This window comes from Cervus canadensis, chromosome 1 (assembly GCF_019320065.1).
Source record: "Cervus canadensis isolate Bull #8, Minnesota chromosome 1, ASM1932006v1, whole genome shotgun sequence".
Lineage (NCBI taxonomy): Eukaryota > Metazoa > Chordata > Mammalia > Artiodactyla > Cervidae > Cervus > Cervus canadensis.
In genome coordinates this window covers 65,576,341-65,595,141 of record NC_057386.1, presented here as the reverse complement: position 1 = coordinate 65,595,141, position 18,801 = coordinate 65,576,341, and the positions used below count along the sequence as shown (strand labels likewise).

At 40.8% G+C, this 18,801-nt stretch overlaps 1 protein-coding gene across 3 annotated transcripts in view; it reads left to right on the top strand.

Moving 5' to 3' along the window:
- The window catches only part of FHIP1A (FHF complex subunit HOOK interacting protein 1A), a 288,999-nt gene that overhangs the window by 28,854 nt on the left and 241,344 nt on the right, over nt 1-18,801 (top strand). Inside the window, exon 1 of one of the 3 annotated variants that reach the window (XM_043484588.1) lies at nt 17,951-18,047. The exons of the other annotated variants lie outside the window; for them this stretch is intronic. The gene's annotated coding sequence lies outside the window, so the exon portion shown is untranslated. Of the gene's footprint in view, nt 1-17,950; nt 18,048-18,801 lie in introns of those variants that run through there. 3 annotated transcript variants of the gene reach the window in all.

Here is an 18,801-nt window from a genome sequence, read left to right as displayed (position 1 = left end):
TAATTCAGGCTCTCCTTATACCTGTGGCTACAGTGCTGGCCACAAGTGGTATACTTACCTAATCCTCCTGGTTTTAAAAGCTGTTTGAGGACAAGGATGCTGCTCCTTTTGTTTATTTTCTTTACAGTGTTGTCCCAGTGTCTTGCACCATCTGGCACTCAAATAATAGCATTACTAGACCATTCAAAAATAGCTTCACGTTGGGCCCTCCATGGTGGTAAAGAGAAGGGGAAAGAAATACATAGTGTGCCAGTGGAGGTTCTGAAATATGCTGAGGGTCAGAGGGATTGTATGTTTGAAAATATGGCGCAGTGAAATAGGATCCTTCTAAGTGTGAGAAAGGAAATGGCAACCCGCTCCAGTGTTTTTGCCTGGAGAATTCCATGGACAGAGAAGCCTGGTAGGCTACAGTCCCTGGGGTAGCACACTCGGACGCGGCTGAGTAACTGTCACTCACTCACTCAAGTATGAGAAGAGAAGGCCGAATTTACATCGGAACCAGCATCTGCTGCTTTCCTCTTTGTGTCTTATCTGGAGACCCTGATGCGTCAAAGCTGAGAGCCCGGCATCTCCCTTACCTTGCCCCAGTAAGAAAGAGCAGTTCTCTTCTCTCCTAGGGAAAAGATAAGGCGTTAGGGGAGGGGCAGTTTTATCAGTAAAGGATTAGAAGTTGCTCTGAGATATGTGCAGACAGATAGTGTAGACGACCTACTGTGCTATGCCGATTACAGAACCTCTGAAATGGCTGTGAGCTGTAGCCAATGATCCATGTATCCAACTGTTATTCTTTATGATTAAATTCCAGTACAACCAGAGAATGTAGACAGATCCATGTGGTGAATTGTAATAGTATGTGACATGCAGTAAAAACTCTAATAAGAAAGTCCACTGAAATGAAAATGAACTTGGTAAACTGAAGGCAAAAAATCATCAACTTTGGATACATGGTAACATTTTGTTTTATAATTGAATTTGCACAATCTGTGTATTATTGAAGAAGTGAAGTTTTGTTTTTTAAAAATTTTATAATGTGTTATATTCTATTACAATGTTATCATATATGGTTGGTAAACACCGTGATTCTAATTTTTCTAAAATCTAATCTAAAATTTTAAACATCAGATGCTTAGAGAAATAAGGGAAAGAACTTTTTTCCACTATATTCCTCTCTCCCTTCCCTTCTCTGAAAAACCAAAGCATGAGGTTTGTTTAAGTGAAACAGAAACAGGAAAACCAGAATTTCATTTCTTAAAAACTTTGCTTAAGGTCTTGAAGTAATTTCTTTGAAGTAGTATTTAGTTGAAAACATATTGTTGAGGACCCTTTTTTAAAAATTACTGAAATACCAGTTTCTCAGCATAATATTGATTATATTATATAGTTTCAAATTCCCTTTACTTCTAAAGCACATTTACTTCAAATGAAGCTTAAATAGTTGCATTCTGACATACAAATATAATCTAATTCTGCCAAGCCCCAGTGAAAAAATCTAGATGTCAGTTTTCTAATTAGTGGTAAGAATTATGCTCTATGAAGGTATGCATAAATAATTGAAGGGGGGGGGGCGTGGTGTTAAAGCTACTCACTCTGGAGTCTGACTGCCTCACAGGGTTGTTGTGAGGATTAAATTAGTTTAGTGTTCATGACAAGGATTTAGAAGGGTGTCTGGCACACATGCTCTCTTTTAAGTGTTTGCTATTTTTGTTATTGCTATTATATAGCTAATAATATTATTATATTAGCTTTATATATAATTATATAATATATAAATATAAAATATTATAGAAAATAAATATATTATGTAAATATTATACACTTATATAATATTAGCCATAAATAAATATTGCTATTTATTTATGTAGTAAAAATATTTTTCCTTGCCTCCAATAGGGTTTGAAGTACTTTTGAAGTGGCTGAAGTGGCTTCTGCTATTAAAAATTACAAGGAGCTATAGAGTTCTGGAACTCCCATTCTGCACCCTCGCCCTTAGCTAAATGCAGTTCCCTGGTGGTGGGTCTCTTAGCTAAATGCAGTTTCCTGGTGATGGGTCTCTGTTATTTAAGCCACAACAATTCTGTGTTGCTTTGATCTTACCTTCTGTGTAAACAAGAAGGTTGAATTTGTATGTGTCAAATTCCTTGATCTGTAGTGGTAGAATTTTACAAGTGAAACGGGCATTAACCAGATAGTCTGCTCTGTTACAGAACTCATCCCATCTCTTAGTTACAATTAGTATTTGAGTTCTTTTCTTCTTTAGATTTTTCTTTTCTTTTTCTCTTACATCTTTTTTTCCCAAAACACTTTTTACATGCTTGTAGATACTGTATTTATTATGTTTGTTGTTTGCATCTGCATCTCTCACAGGGGCAGGGGCCTGTATCCTTTTTTTGATTGTCTGGCACATCAAATAGGTCGCCAAATTGGTCTCCAAATAGGGAGCTCAATAAACGTTGAATAAATGAATGAATCTTCAATTACGTAGTGGACATTCTATTAATTGATCACTTCTGATTCTCTTCTAAAATAGCACTCTTTCATTTTCTTATTTCCACCAATGAATACTTTCATGTTACCAAGAGTAAAATCCTAGAGGCGTTGGCAGCCATACCTGAGACAAAGCAAATTAAATGGTTCTCAGGGGCATTAAGACAGCCGCTGCTGTAGGTGCAGAAACAGTGGCAGTGCATTTCATAGAAGGTCGGTGGGCCTGGATTTTCTCAAAGAGAACCTTCTGGGCCAGAAGTAGAGGCAACTGCTTAACTGCTCAGGAAGTTACTAAAGTTACCAAATCTTAATGCTGAACTCATAGATTCTGCTGGGTTAATATCGCTGATGCGCTTTCTTTGTCACGCTCGTTGCATTGGAGATCCTTTGCTGCTTCTGAACAGAGTCCCAGCTCTGCAGCCTGGCATCCAGTGAGCTCCCCCAGAACTTTCCTGTTCCAGATCGCATGAGTGCCCCTTGTCAGTTCTCTCCTCCACTGAGGCCTCTTCCTTGGCATCTCCTCAGCCATTCCCGTTCTTGCTTTAGTATCCCTTTGTTCACACTGAGCTGTGTTCATCACGTGCTCAGGTTTCCTCCTCCTTCATGTGTCCACACCTGCCTCTCTTAACCCACTAGGGAAGCTTGTCAGCCCTTGTGTGTGTGAAGCCATCTCTGGCATGTTTTCGGCTCCCAAATGTTGCATTATCCTTGTGTTCCATTTGCGTATTTACTGCTTTCCCTACTTGATGATAACCTTTTTAAGGTAAGGACTAATGGAATAATGGAGTTGGGGGATCGTGGGGGTTAGGCAATGGTTAAAAATCAGAGCTAAAGCAACACCTGAACAAAAGTGGAACAAAATTGATGTCATGTAAGTGTCTTTTCCAGCCTGTGATGATGTTCTCAAGGGCTTTAGAAAGGCTGAGATCAAGTCCTTCCTACTTTTTTTGGCATAAAAATGTCTTCTAAGTAATTAAATAATGGTAGTAACACCTAGTGATAGTAATGGCCTCAAATGATATTTGTTTGGAAATACAGGTAATTGGTGGGGGGCTTCCCAGGTGGTGCTAGTGGTAAAGAACCCACATGCCAATGCTGGAGATGCGGGTTTGATCCCTGGGTTGGGAAGATCCCCTGGAGAAGAGCATAGCTCCCCACTCTCAGTATTCTTGCCTGGAGAATTCCACGGACAGAGGAGCCTTGTGGGCAGGCTGCAGTCCATGGGGTCACAGAGTCGGACACGACTGAAGTGACTTAGCACGCATGCACATGTATATCATTGACAGTTGAGTTGGCTCTGTGTGTGTGTGTGTGTGTGTGTAATTTTACTGGTTTGTGAAATCAGAAAGTCTAGGAAAGACAAGTCTGGCTGGTAATCGTGGGACATAGACCCTCCATCCCTTTACCCTTCACATGGGGGCCCTTCTCCTTCCTCCCTGCTCAGCTGCACCGTGCAGACCTTCCTTGACTGACATCACGGTTACATCCCAGTAAGCCCATTGTAAGTTCAACATATTCTAAGTTGAAAATGCATTTAATACACTGTACTTACTGAACACCATAGCATAGCCCAGTCTACCTTAAATGTGTTCAGAACACTTATATTGGGAAGAAACATCTAACACAAAGCCTATTTTATAACAAAGGTAGTAGTATCTCAGGTAATGAATGTGTTAGGGAGTTAGAATAGGAAAAAGGAGTCCAGAATGGCGGTGGCTGAAAGACAAAGGGAAAAGCTCATGAAAATAGAACAAAAAGGTCCTAGGACCAGAATGAGGACCTTAGGTGAAGCAAACAGCCTCCTGGCTAGCCCAGTTTACATAGGGCAGGCTCAGGGGGAGGAGGAAAAAAAACATATAAAAAGTGGAACCAAAATTGAGCCTCTGGCTCTCTTAACATCTTTTGGGTCGGCCTGCCCTCATGCCTTGAGGATGTATTTTCCTTTGCTTGCCAAATAAAACTGAGCTGTAACACTGGGTCCATCTGTCGTTTCAAATTTTTGCTGCAGAGACAGAACTGAGGAAATTGCACACTCCCCCGACAAATGCTATAGTGATAGTGAAAAGCAAAATGATTGATGGGTGTGAATGGTAGTAAGTATATTGGTTGTTTACCCTTTTGTGCCTGACTGCGAGCTGCCCAGCATCACGAGAGTGTGTGTACTGCCTATCACTCTCATGGGACAAGATCAAAATTCAGAATTCCACGTACCATTTCTACTGAATGCATGCATGGCTTTCGCCCCATCACAAGGTACAAAAACCTTAAGTTGAACAATTCTAAGTTGGAAAATATCTGTATTCATTTTTCAGGGTCTCATATGGGCTTAAGATTTTCATGTTATGGTTTGACTCTGGTTATCCAGCCAGGAAATGCGTGAAAGAATTTCCTTCTATTTCTTGAACTTCAAAGAATATTTTTTTCTTGTTTGGTTCTGATTAATCTAGATAATGGCATTCTGTACTCTTTTCTAAGTAAATCAGCTTTATTCATGTCATGAAAAGAGAATTTTTGCATGGCTTTCTAATTTTTCAGGCTGATTGAAAAACTCAGTGGGAATACAAAACACATTGATTTGTTCTTTTTCTTCCAAATCTTGCACCATTTGTTCTCTTGTTCCATATCGTAAGGCAAGTTAACATTCTCCTCCTTTTCCAGTTGTTCCACAATTTCAAGTTTTTGTTGAGTACACTGTATGTTTACTTCTAGATTTTGACATTTTAATTATTTGGAGCATTTGATCACATATAATCGCCCTGATGTTCAGCGGTACTGCCTGGCTCCGTTTGTGTGGCGTGCTGATGGAATGACAGGCAGTGGGAGCCCATGTTGTGTTCTGCCAGCCTCTCGGTGGAGGGAGATTCAGGGCATCCCCATGGCACAGCAGACAGTGTTCTGTCTCTTGGGCACCGTGTGGCTCCAGAAAGCAGACGCTTGCTGTTTTAGTCAGGGTTTATTGGTTGCAAAGAACAGAGGCCCTCCCAAATTAACTTAAATAGAACAGAAAAAGACTTAAAGATGTAGGAGTTAACAATCCATCTCCATGATGTCAGTGGGTCCATTAGGGACTGTGGAATGGGCCCCAAAGAGCCAGGAATCGTGGTCTCATAGCCTCCTATCTCATTTTGCCTTTCCTGTGTCTATTTCCTTCTGTTTCCCATGGGCTAACATGTTGATATCTGCCAGCCTTGACATGAGCTTTTGGTTTTAGGCCTGTGTGAGAGCCTATGTTTTTCCTAAGTCTTTTTCTCAAAAGAGAAGATTTGGCTGGCTCAAGTCAGCCTACAGTTCCATTCCCCTTGAACCAGGCAGCCACCATGGTTCTGTGTGTGACCTGTTGGGGCTGGGGTGGGGGCATTTAACATGGGACCAGTCAGGCTTTCCCAGGTGGCCAAGTGGTAAAGAACCTGCCTGCCCACACAGGAGATGCCAGTTCGATCCCTGGATACCCTTGAGAAGGAAACAGCAACCCACTCCAGCATTTTGCCTGGAGAATCCAATGGACAGAGGAGCTTGGTGGGCTATAAAGAGCCCGTGGGGTGGCAAAGAGTCGGGCACTGCTGGGCACGTGTGCAATCAGGCAGCGTTTAGTTGGATATCACACCTACTCGCACTGGTTCTTGTCTCTAATCTAGGCTTGCCTGTTTTCTGTCCTTTTGTCTTTTTGTTGTTGTTGTTTTTTAAAACATGTTTTGAGAAATTTCCTGTTATCTCACAGTACTTTTACAGAGTTTTTATTTTGGTGATTATATTTTCAAAAATATTTTTAAAGTTCTTAATTTTTCTCCAGTCATTTTATTTTTGTGCATAGCATTCTTGTTTAGTGGCTGTAACACCTCGAATCTGTTTGAGTTGTATTAGAGCTAACTTCTTTTTAAAGTGCTCTTCTCTCTCCTGAATTAACTCCCTTTCTTCTCAGTGTCAGCTTTCCCCCCGCTATGTTACTGATTTTCCTGGTAGGCTTGGTTGCTATTCATAATTAACGATGAAGGTCTTTCTCTACTGTCTTGAAAAGATCTGTATGTAGAGTCTGTATCTGCTCTTCCCCACCTCTCCCTTGAGCAGGAATTCTAAATAGAGCTCAGTGTGTGTGTATGAGAGTGTGGCTTTGCTTCACCCCAAAAATGCTCTGATGGGGAGGATTTACTCCAAGAAAGCAAAATTCACATCAGAAACCTCCACAAGTCATCTCTTATTTCCTGCTGCCACAGTTGGCTCTGTTCCTTTAGAGACGAACCCCCAGATGCTTGTCTGTCCTTACGCTTGTCTGTGCTGCCTGGAGGCTCCGTTCAAGGGTGGGGAGGCGGAGTGGGGAGCTCGCTGTCACCCCTACACCCCCGTTTGCCGCCCCCCGTCCTCCTCCCCGCTCTGTGGTACCTGCTGACGCAGCCTGGAGGCTCCCTGGTATTCTCTGGAACAGGTCATCTCCTTGGTGGCCCTGGGTGGCAGCTGTCCCCTCACTGTTTCATCTGACAGCGCATCTCCAGCTCCTGTTTTGTTTTCCAGAAGTTTGTTGAAATCTCTTGTTCATTTAAAGTTCTCTTCCAGCACACTCTTTTTAATCTTATAGAATTCTTCTGTTTTGTTTTTTGATGCTTTCACTTCATTAGGGATTCAGGTAGGAGAACCAGGCTATCAACCATCTTGAAACTGATACCTCAAGGTTGTTTTAGAAAAAAATAGCATTTGGCCTTGATGTTTTCAAATGAGAGATACGTCATATACATCCATATAAAAGAATATATATCGGTATATGCATGATTTAAAGAAAAATAGTAAAATTTTGTACCTACTACATAGCTTAAGAGATGGAACATCACATTTTCAGTACCTTAGAAACCTGTATGTTCCTTCTTGATTGTATCGTTTTCATCCTCTCTGCCTCCTGTGGTAACCATTTTCCTTCACTTTTTAAGTCATTGCCTTGCCTTTAAGAAAAATGGGGTTGTCTTATGTGTATTTGTCTTCAAACAATATATTGTTTAATTTTAGCTGCTTTTACTCTTTATATAGAATCAGATGACTTGTATTCTTCTCTCCCATGCTGTTATACTCAAGACTGTTTTTGAGACTCATCCATGTTTATTCATGAAGCTATATTTTATTTACTTTATTGCTGTATAGCATTGCATATTAAGAATATACCACATTTAATTCTCTTTTCTGCTGCCAGTGAACATTTGTGTTGTTGTGTAACTTTTTGCAATCATGAGAAAGATTGGTATGAACATACGTCCTGTTGCATTTATGTTAGAGTTTCTCTAAATGTATAAACCTAGATGTGGACTTGCTGGGTCATAGAGTTTATATACACATTTAATTTTACTAGGTGATGACAGCTCTTTTCCAGAGTAGTTGTATCAGGATAGATTACACTGGTGTGTGAAATTGCCTTTGGTTTGATGACCTTCGTGTGATAAGATTTCAAATAGTTTTACCTGTTTGGTGGGTATGCAATCATATCTTACTGTGTGGTTTTTTTTTTTTTTTACATATATATGGTTGTTTATTGTCTTCCCTTCCATCCATGCATTTAGGTTTTTTTTTTTTTTTCCATTTATTTTTATTCGTTGGAGGCTGATTACTTTACAGTATTGTAGTGGTTTTTGCCATACATTGACATGAATCAACCATGGATTTACATGTATTCCCCATCCCGATCCCCACTCCCGCCTCCCTCTCCATCCCATCCCTCTGGGTCTTCCCAGTGCACCAGCCCTGAGCACCCATCTCATGCATTACTGTGTGTTTTTAAAATTGAGGTATAATTTATATGTAACATAATTTACCTTATTGTGATTTTAATTTTCAGTTTCTTGATTATTAATGAGGTTAACGATATAGTGACTAGGCTTCCCTGGTGGCTCAGATGATAAAGAATCTGCCTGCAAGGCAGGAGACCCAGGTTCAATCCTTTCATGTTTTCTCTTCTATGAAAGTTTGCTATGTTTTCCCAGTTTTCTCTTACTGACTGGTAGGTGTTCCTTGCATATCCTGAATATATGAGAGAGAAAGAGAGGAGCTATAATATGTGATGGAATTTATTTTCTGTGGGCAGTATCCACTGCACCAGGAGGGAAGGAAAAGGCAGCACTCATGTGACCAGTAGTCAGTTTTCTTGCAACTGTGAGTAAAGCATCTAACTTTTTCTCTATTTACTTTTGGTTAATTTTTGACAGAATTGAAAAGTAAGTTTTGGCACTTTAAAAATTTTGGAATCTTTTTTTCCAATCTCTCCTCCTAATCTACCCCTATTGTGAAACAATTTTGGTTGGAAAAAGATCCTTGACATTCAGTAACTCGGAATGTTTTCTGTGGAGTGCGTACTATTCAAGTTGAAGTACACACTTGTGATGCTTGATGCTCACAGATCTCAGTGTTTCCGTGGTGTCAGACTGCAGGGTGGCGGCACTTGGGGAACAGAGGAATTGGGCAGTGCATGCTGACCCAGGTCGCTGATTTGGGTATTTTTAACCCAAGTCTCTAAAGGTATTCTTCCTGACTTCCTGGTTAACGCATTTCAGAAATTTAATAGAAAAGTCAGTGGGCTTTGTAAAATGATAGCATTAATTATTAACCATTCTTTTCTCCATTTAACCGTGTACTCTGACTTAAGGGACGTTTTCTTTTAAGTAGTGATGTATCTATAAAGAAAAACTATACAAGTGGTTAAAATGGTTAAATTTTATGTTATGTATATTTCACCAGAATAATGTTTTTTAAAAAAACTCATGGATGAAAAAAAGTTTCTAGAAGATTTGGGACTCTTAACAAAAATGTGGAGATGACGCTCTGAAGCAGTGTATCTGTTCTTCAGTGCAGACGTCTCCCCAAGCTAACTAGCAATACCTCTTTACATAATTTGCTTGCTCTTTGTCATGATTATTCTTCTAAGAAGGCTTACTTGTTTTGAGTTTTTGTAAATTTTGGAATGAATTTTCAAGGACGGTATTTTCGTTTACCTTCTGTTTATAATCCTGGCGATCACTTCCCCCCCTTTGCCACAGCTTCCCCAGGCCTTCTTTCTTCTCCTCCAGTCACATCCTTTTCCATCCTCAGAGCCTCCCTCAGATTGTTCTTTCCCCTCTGCCTGCTCTCATTTATTTTATTGTGTTGTTATTTTAAAAATGTGATCAAATATACATCCTGTGGGCTGAATTGTATCCCCCCTGCACAAGTCATATACTGAAACCCTATAATTGGAGATAGGGTCTTTAACAAGGTAAGCTAAAATGAGATCCCTGGGGTGGGCCCTAATCCAGTAAGACTGTGTCCTGATAAGTAGAAGAAATCTGGGCAGAGACAGTTACAGAGGGAAGACGGTGCTGGAGGCACGGGGAGAAGGCAGCCGCCGATGACGAAGGAGAAAGTCCTCAGAAGAAACCAACAGTGCTCCCAGCTTGATCTTGCACATCTAGCTTCTGAAACTGTCAGAGAATAAATGTCTGTTTTCTAAGCCGCCCAGACTGTGGAACTTTACAATCAAAGGCCTGCACGCTAAGTTGTTTCAGTCATATCCGACTCTACGCAACCCCTTGGACTGTAGCCCATCAGGCTCCTCTGTCCATGGGATTCTGCAGGCACGAATACTGGAGTGGCTTGCCATGCCCTCCTCCAGGGGACCTGCCCAACCCAGGTATCGAACCTGTGTCTCCTGCATTGGCAGGGGGTTTCTTTACCGCTGGTGCCACATGGGAAGCCCAGTGCACACTAATATAATATATAACATAAAGCTCATGACTTAACCACTGTTAAGCATACAGTTCATTGGCTATATTCACATTATTGTGCAACCATCCTCACCCTCCATCTCCAGAGCTTTTGTCTTCTTGCAAAACTGAAATTCTGTGCCCTGTTCTCCCTGTGGACGTGTCTTAGTGACTGAACAAGAACCCAGTCCCTGGCAGCCCACCTTTTTACTTTCTGTGTCTATGAATCTGAATAGTCTAGGTCCCTCACATATGTGAAATCATACAGTATGTATTCTTTGATGACTGGCTTATTTCACTTTGTGTTATGTCTCAGGATTCATCTAGGTGGTAGCATGTGTCAGAATTTCCTTCTTTTTTATGACTAATATTCCATTTTATGCACATATACCATATTTTATTTATTGGAGGATCATTGGATTGCTCTCACCTTTTTGGCTATTGTGAATAACGGTGCTCTGAAAGTGGGTATGCAAATATCTCTCTGAGATTCTGCTCTCTTTTGGGTATATGTCTAGAAGTGAAATTGCTGGATCATGTGGTATCTCTATTAATTAATAATTAATGTTTTGAGGAACCGCCATGTTGTTCTCCACGGCCCCATTTTACATTTCTGTCAGCAGTATGCAGAGCTTCAGTTTCTCCACAGCCTTACCAAAATTTATTTTCTGGTTTTTGGATAGTAGAAATTGTATTACTGCATATTAGAACTTTCAGGTATGATGCCATGCCCTTTTAATTTTTTTGTGGGAAGGAGGTGATAAGATACGGCTTTTTAATTATCACCGTTAATCAAAAAGAGTTGATTCTCAAAGGCTTGTGATGTGGCATTTATCTTCTTGCTTCAGGCAGGACACCTTGGAGGCTCACCAGGAAGCGTTGGAGTTATTGGTGTGAAGTTACCGACAGCCATGTTTTTTTCCTATTCGGTCCAGGAACTTTGTTCTTGTAGTAACTTTGGATCTGCTTATGTGACGTGGTACCAGCTCTGACAGAAATAGGCATTTCTCAGGACAGAGGCTCTCTGAAATAGCTCTTTTGCAGAACTAAAAGGACTAGCAAGTTTGTTATGTTTTCCCCCAGGGCAAATTTTCATTTTCCTAAGTGTTTACAGCTGTGTTTGTTTAAAACACTCATGTACCTAACAATTACAGTCCTGTGAAGAAAACAGAGCAAGTTAGACAAATTAGGCCTAAAAACATCTCAGGCAGAGGTTGTGGTAAAACACAGGAAGCTTGAGAGATGCACGGGGGCTTCCTCAGAGCATTGTTGAAATCATGGAAGAGTTGTATGTTTGACCGTAAATGTTGCACTGCCTTTATACTCAAAGAGGTTCTGAATATTTATAAACACACCCCTTAAGGCTGTGAAAATGGAAAGTTTTCTGTGGGTTAATTTTTTTTTCTTTCCTTGTCCACTTGTGTGGATATCACTTAACAACAACCACAGTTCTTGGCTTACAGCGGCAAAATAGAAATCATTCTTTACTGTGGTTTGTGACAGGTGGAGCCACCCAGTCTCATTGGGAGATCAGATACCAGCCTCCACCTTGCCTACACTTTGTCATTCTAACTGCAGCTTGTACAGGTGATTTTGACTCGGAAGTAGTCACAAGTACTAAGGATTAACAGCAGCATCACAATACCCAGCAAAATTAATTTTATGCATGCAACTTATGTTTTTCTTTGTATGGTTTGTACACCCACTGGTTTGAGAATTCACAGTAAAGAAATGTAATGGTGTTTCCTCTCTTATTAGCCTGTTCCTCTCAGTGTCACTGTAATAACAGTGCCTCGTCTAAGAACCCTGAAAACTCTGCCAGGGCTTCGTAGGCCGTGGAAACTGAGATAACCTCTGCTGGCGTTAAAGGTGGCAGGTCGTGCCCCAGCAGGGATCAGCTACTCCTGCTTCACGCTGTTTGCTGATTTAAGTTCTCTTTGGAATAAGGAAGCTGGATGAGGAGCCCACGGCTCAGGTCACGTGCCCTTGCATGGGAATGATACAAGGAGCGGGAGTTGGTTGCCTTGCTTTCTTGAAATGTGCCCCCCCCCCCCCCCAACCTGGGCTCCTGGTCTGTTCCCCTTACTGTGTAAGTTCAGAGCCGACTCAGGGAGAAACCACTTCTTCCTTCATTGCTTTAGGTGCTTCCTGAAAGCTTTCCCATCAGTGCTGATCTGGGTGAGTGGGACTGCTCCTCAGTCTTTGCTGCTACACCTCTAGCATGCCTCCCTGTCCATCGCCAACTCCTGAAGTTTACTCAAACTCACGCCCATTGAGTCGGTGATGCCATCCAACCATCTCATCCTTTGTTGTCCCCTTCTCCTGCCCTCAGTCTTTCCCAGCATCAGGGTTTTTTCAAAAGAGTCAGTTCTTCGCATCAGGTGGCCAAAGTATTGGAGTTTCAGCTTCAACATCAGTCCTTCCAATGAACACCCAGGACTGATCTCCTTTAGGATGGTCTGGTTGGATCTCCTTGCAGTCCAAGGGACTCTCAAGGGTCTTCTCCAACACCACAGTTCAAAAGCATCAGTTCTTTGGTGCTCAGCTTTCTTTATAGTCCAACTCTCTCATCACACATGACTACTGGAAAAACCATAGCTTTGACTAGATGGACCTTTGTTGGCAAAGTAATGTCTCTGCTTTTTAATGTGCTGTCTAGGTTGGTCATAACTTTTCTTCCAAGGAGCAAGCATCTTTTAATTTCATGGCTGCAGTCACCATCTGCAGTGATTTTGGAGCCCCCCAAGATAAAATCTGTCACTGTTTCTACCGTTTCCACATCTATTTCCCATGAAGTGATGGGACCAGATGCCATGATCTTAGTTTTCTGAATGTTGAGTTTTAAGCCAACTTTTTCACTCTCCTCTTCTCTTTCATCAAGAGGTTCTTTAGTTTTTCTAAGCTTTCTGCCATAAGGGTGGTGTCATCTGCATATTTGAGGTTATTGATATTTCTCCTGGCAGTCTTGATGCCAACTTGTGCTTCATCCAGTCCAGCATTTCTCATGATTTACTCTGCATATAAGTTAAATAAGCAGGGTGACAATATACAGCCTTGACATACTCCTTTTCCTATTGGGAACCAGTCTGTTGTTTCATGTCCAGTTCTAACTGTTGCTTCCTGACCTGCATACAGGTTTCTCATGAGGCAGGTCAGGTGGTCTGGTATTCCCATCTCTTTCAGAATTTTTCAGAGTGCTGCCTGTAGAGGTTGAGAAACAGAGGGCTGGGTTTACTTTACTGTATTTACTTTAATTAATACATTAAGTAATCCATTTAATTATGATTTAATTATGTTAATCGATTAATGAATTATTTCATTTTATGCTCAACAAATAGATAGACAGAGTCTGCACTGTGGAGAGAGAGAGCTGTGCTGAACTCTGTTGAGGTCTGTAGAATAAACATAAAACAGTTCTATTGCAAGGAGTCTGGAGTGCCAGGTAAGAAGCATTGAGCCCTGGAGAACATGCCCAGGGCGGTTGAAAGGTCACTGTGTAGCCGGAGCATCACTTCTCAGAAACTCTGGGGGGAAGGGCTGGTCATTAATCCTAGGAGATCAGATGGAGGCAGAGCAGATGAGGAACACATGGGAGAAAGCTACTTTCTTCACATCAATTTCTGACTCCTTGAGAGACCCAGCCTTTTAGAAAATATACGCTGATCCTCTAATTGTTGTTAGGTGCAGGAGTGTAAAATACATAAATAACATTCTTCATCTGATAATGAAAGTCATAGCTCTTTTTGTAGGGCAGAAGACTTGGAAAACACGCATGTATACTACACAGAAGTAAAGTATATCACCTATAATCCAGCCACCTAGGAAAAATCATGGTCAAACATTGTGGAGTACAACCTTTTTTCCCTATGTGATTGACCTTAATGATATATATATACTTGGATTCTCAGACCAGAGGGTGTACAAATTCTGTAAAGAATCAATATGAATTGGATTCATACAAGATCACTGTGTTGGTTATTGTGATGATAATTTTGACCCTGCATAGCTTTTAAAAAATATTTATGTTTTTACTGAAGTAATAGTTGGATTACATGCTTATCTTTTACTTTATAGTTATTTTGAAAAATTCTTGTACACTTTGAAAAAAGCCCACTTGATTTCATTTTAGAGCAGATGGCCTTATTTTAAAGAAATGTTTTCAATTGCCATACTTTTGGGAATGCTAGAAGGAAATGGAGATTTTCTGATAAATCAAAGAGAATTATAGTGAAAGTGTTAATCTCTCAGTCATGTCCAACTCATTGTGACCCTATGGACAATAGCCAACTGGGCTCCTCTGTTCATGGAATTCTCCAGATAAGGATAACTAGAGTGGGTAACCATTCCCTTCTCAGGGGATTTTCCTGATCCAGGGATTGAACCTGGGTCTCCTGCGTTACAGGCAGATTCTTTACCATCTGAGCCACCAGGGAAGCCATCAAAAGAATTATGGCTGTTTACTTTTGTGATAATAACAAATCTCTGTAATAGGTATCTTTGTATTCTTATAGTGTTTAGTTTTTGTCCTTTTCATAGTTATATTTTTCCAGAAATGATGTATGTTGGTAAGAAGGTGTGTGTTTCTTATTATATCTTTTTATCATTTGTGGAAAATTTATGTGGGTGAAGTTAGTAAGAAAACACCTGAATTTTTTAATGTGTGCAAAGCTACTGATGTGGTTAAAACCTGGACATCTGACAGGAACTTTTGGAACAAGAAATTTCCTGGGCAGTGTGGCCTTCACACTTAAGGAGGAGCAAAACTTTTGAAGTATATGTTCTGTTCTGCCTTTATCATAATTGCTCTCTCCATTTTGGGCTGGACCTAGACAGCTACCAGTGGGATTCCGTGTTTTGGAAGTTGTTACTGACTTCATACTGCAGAGTAGAGTTTATTCCTTCCCCAACTCCCTGTCATGTCTGTGCCTTTTGACTGGTTGAGAGGTCTCGGTCTCCTTGGAGATTGGGGACTCCTTGTGCTGGTTTTTAAAAAGGCATTGCTTTTAGTATAACGCCTGGCTGTCCTGTTCTCTAATATCTTTATAATTTTTTTTTTAATATCTTTATAATTTTTAAAAATCCCTTGTAGTTCTGAGACCTTTTGTTTGAGGGGGAGTAAAGGGTGTCACAAACTCAGGGACCAGACAGTTATATAATGAGAATATGATTCCAAGGAATATGACTCAGTCATAAAAAAGAATGAAATGAGGTCATTTGCAGCTGCATGGATAGACCTAGAGATTGTCATACTAACTGAAGTAAATCAGAAAGACAGATATCATATGCTATCACTTATACGTGAAATCTAAAGCATGACACAAATAAACCTATCTGCAAAATGGAAGCAGACCCAGACATGGAGAAGAGAGCTGTGGTTGCCAAGACGGGGAAGGAGAAGGATGGACTGTGAGTGTGGGGTTAGTAGATGCAAACTATTACATTTAGAGTGGATAAGTAACAAAGTCCTACTGTATGTCACAAGGAACTGTAGTCTCCTGGGATAAACCATAATGGAAAAGAATATAAAAAAAGAATGCATACCTATATGTATGTGTGTGTGTGTGTATATATATATGAAACAGTCCCTTTGTTGTACAGTAGAAATTAGCACAACACTGTAAATCAACTGTATTTCAGTTGAAAAGATTCTGAGGAGGAGTGTGGGGACTGTGACAGGCTGGAGGGTGCTCACAATCTCCACAGGCAGTAAAACAAAAACACAGATTATTATAGTCAAATAGAAAGTCCAAATTTGACTACAAGCTTACCCATTTATGGGCTTCCCGGATGGTGCTAGTGGTAAAGAACCTGGTTGCCAATTCAGGAGGCATAAGAGGCATGGGCTTGATCCCTGGGTTGGGCAGATCCCTTGGAGGAGGACGTGGCAACCCACTCCAGTGTTCTTTCCGGGAAAACTCGATGGACAGAGGAACCTGGCGGGCTACAGTCCATAGGGTCGCAAAGAGTCAGACATGAGTCTGACTCAGATAAGAGTCAACTTAGCACAGCTCAACTACGCATTTATGTCTAGTTATGCCAGGTTCCCCTGTAGGAATAAAAGTAGTAGAGTAATAGCATAATGATAATAAAAATAGCTAACATGTTTTGAGAGCTCAGCCTGCTGGGCACATCCATTATCTTATCCTGGCTTCACAATAAAGGTAAATACTATTACTGTCCCCATCTTAGAGATAAAACTGAGGCTTAGAGAAGTTTTTTTTTGCCCATGTCACAGAGATAGTACACAGCAGAGTCAAAACCAGGTTTGTCTGACTTTGGGTCTTGAGCTCTGGGTTGTGTTTTGATTTTAGGCCACAGAACTTTGAATTGCATTCATTGGGTAGGAAAAAAGTTGTCAGTCAGCAGCTAAGCTGCTCAGCGGGTTGACGGCGGCTAGCTTTGTGGTCCTGGAGGAGGCAGCAGGCCTGGGACAAAGGGCAGTGTTCTTGGGCTTAGAGGAGGAAGAGACCAGAGGATCAGGTATGGATAGGCTCTGGAAGTCTTCCCCAGGTGCCCAGGGAGGTGAGGCCTTGGTGGGGGAAATCAAGAAATTAATAGTTCCTGTGAGACACAGAAAACGTGCGGGGAGTATGGCAACGTGTTGGAGGGGAAAACCTGACTGAATGTTTGGTAGGAGCTTTGGCAGATGTGAGTTAACTCTGGGTGATTCTTTATACTCTTGGCTTCCTAACTGTGAGTGAGGGAATAGCTAGAGCTGTGGAATAAAGAACTAAAATGTGTGGGTTGAAATTTAATCTAGGGCCTTCTGTCACAGTACACTGTTTTTTTAAATGTTATTTAAAATTTTCTAATTCTGTTTTTTCTTTATCCTGCCATGCACATATGGGAATCTTAGTTCCCTGACCAGGGATTGAACACATGCCCTCCGCAGTGGAAGTTCGGAGTCTTAACCTCTGAACCTCTAGGGAAGTTCCACAGTACACTTTAAAACTAAGTGAGGTTTTTATCAGGTAGAAGGGACTGACTTCTTGCACTCCTTTTTTTAAATTAAATTTTTTAAAAATTAATTTTTATTGGAGTATAGTTGCTTTACAATGTTGTATTAGTTTCTTACTGTGCAGTGAAGTGAATCAGTCATGCACATACACAGATCCCCTCTTTCTTGTCTAACGTCTTAGCAGCAAGTACTGACACCTCAGAGTGGTTTTTCTGGGGCCAAGCAGATCTCTGTCGGACCACTGGCATTTCCCGTGGTATTTAGTGGGAAGAAAGTATCCTCACAAACCTTTGGTTGTTGAGTTCACCAAAAACTGAAGGCGTGTTAACACAGCACCTTTTAACAAACAAGTCCCTGAATCGTGTTGCACATTGGAGCTGTCAAAGCCTCTCTGTCCAAGCGCCTTTAGCTCAAGGAAGTGAGACGTCGAGCCCGCCTCTTCCTGCCCGGAGGCCCGTGAACCTGGACCCTGGGAAACACAGCAGCCTCTGTGAGAGGCCTGTCTGCATGAACCTCACAGAGCCCTCAGAGAGGTGAGCAAAAAGTGCTCGCTCTCTCTCTCACACACACACACGGACAAATTAAAGGGCTGTATCTTCACATTTTTTCCCAAACAGTGTGAATAAACTACAAAAATACATTAAAGACAGATTTAATGGAGTTTGCTTTCTGTAGCCTAGGACTTTTAAGTAGATACTGAAGGAGGAGGAAGCGAACTCAGTGTCAAGAAACTTAATGCTGTTAGAAGGAGGGCAGGGGTGGGACCAAAAATAGAGCACAAGTAGGTCTTAGGAAAGCCCTTCTCTTGAATTGTTTGGTTTAAAATGATCGCGTTCCTAGAAGCAACAAGAAAAACTGGTCCAGTTTGTTTTTAGAGTTGGAAGAAAATCCTTAATGTAAGCAACTTCTGGCTTTTCAGTGTTTCCATCTGGAACATCATTGAAGAGTTTGGCCAGATCTCAAGTGATTTATGTTTAGTAAATAAGATTACCTTCAGCTTCCTATTGTGAAAGAGCAAATGGTTTGGGGTTTAGTTGCTGCTTTTCAGTTGCTTGTTCAAGGTAGTACTGCATTAATCTCCGTTATTTATCTCTAGAGTTGGGTTTGCAACAGTGGATTCTGAAGCAAGAAACCAAAACAGTGGCTGAAGCAAGAATGGCTTAAAGTATTAATACCCTTGCTGTAGAGTTACCGAAATGATAACTTGTTGTTGGTAGTGGTGTGTGGGCAGGAGGGAAGGACTTTTGCATACACCTGAGATTCAGCTTTTATGTTTTTCTATATTATGTGGCAATGCTTTTAGTTTTATGGAACAAACAAAATATAAAGGGAATCTTGTGTCACTCGTATCAGTTATTTTGAATGCTTTTTCATGTTTTAAGAGTCTCATGTCATAAGAGTTCATAGGAAAACATTTCTTATTGAAATTGTGGACATCCAGTGAAAAATGACATTTCATTTTGGTGTTAGAGGATACATTAGTATGAAAATGTGAATTCTCATATACTGTTTTTTAAATGTGCTTAAGATTTTAATGTTTTAAATTGAGTTGTTTTTATAGGTCCCATGTTAAATTATCATCATCATTATTAGGTATAAATATTTGTGTGAGAGAGGTAAGAATTTTTAGCAAAGAAATCATTTTGTACT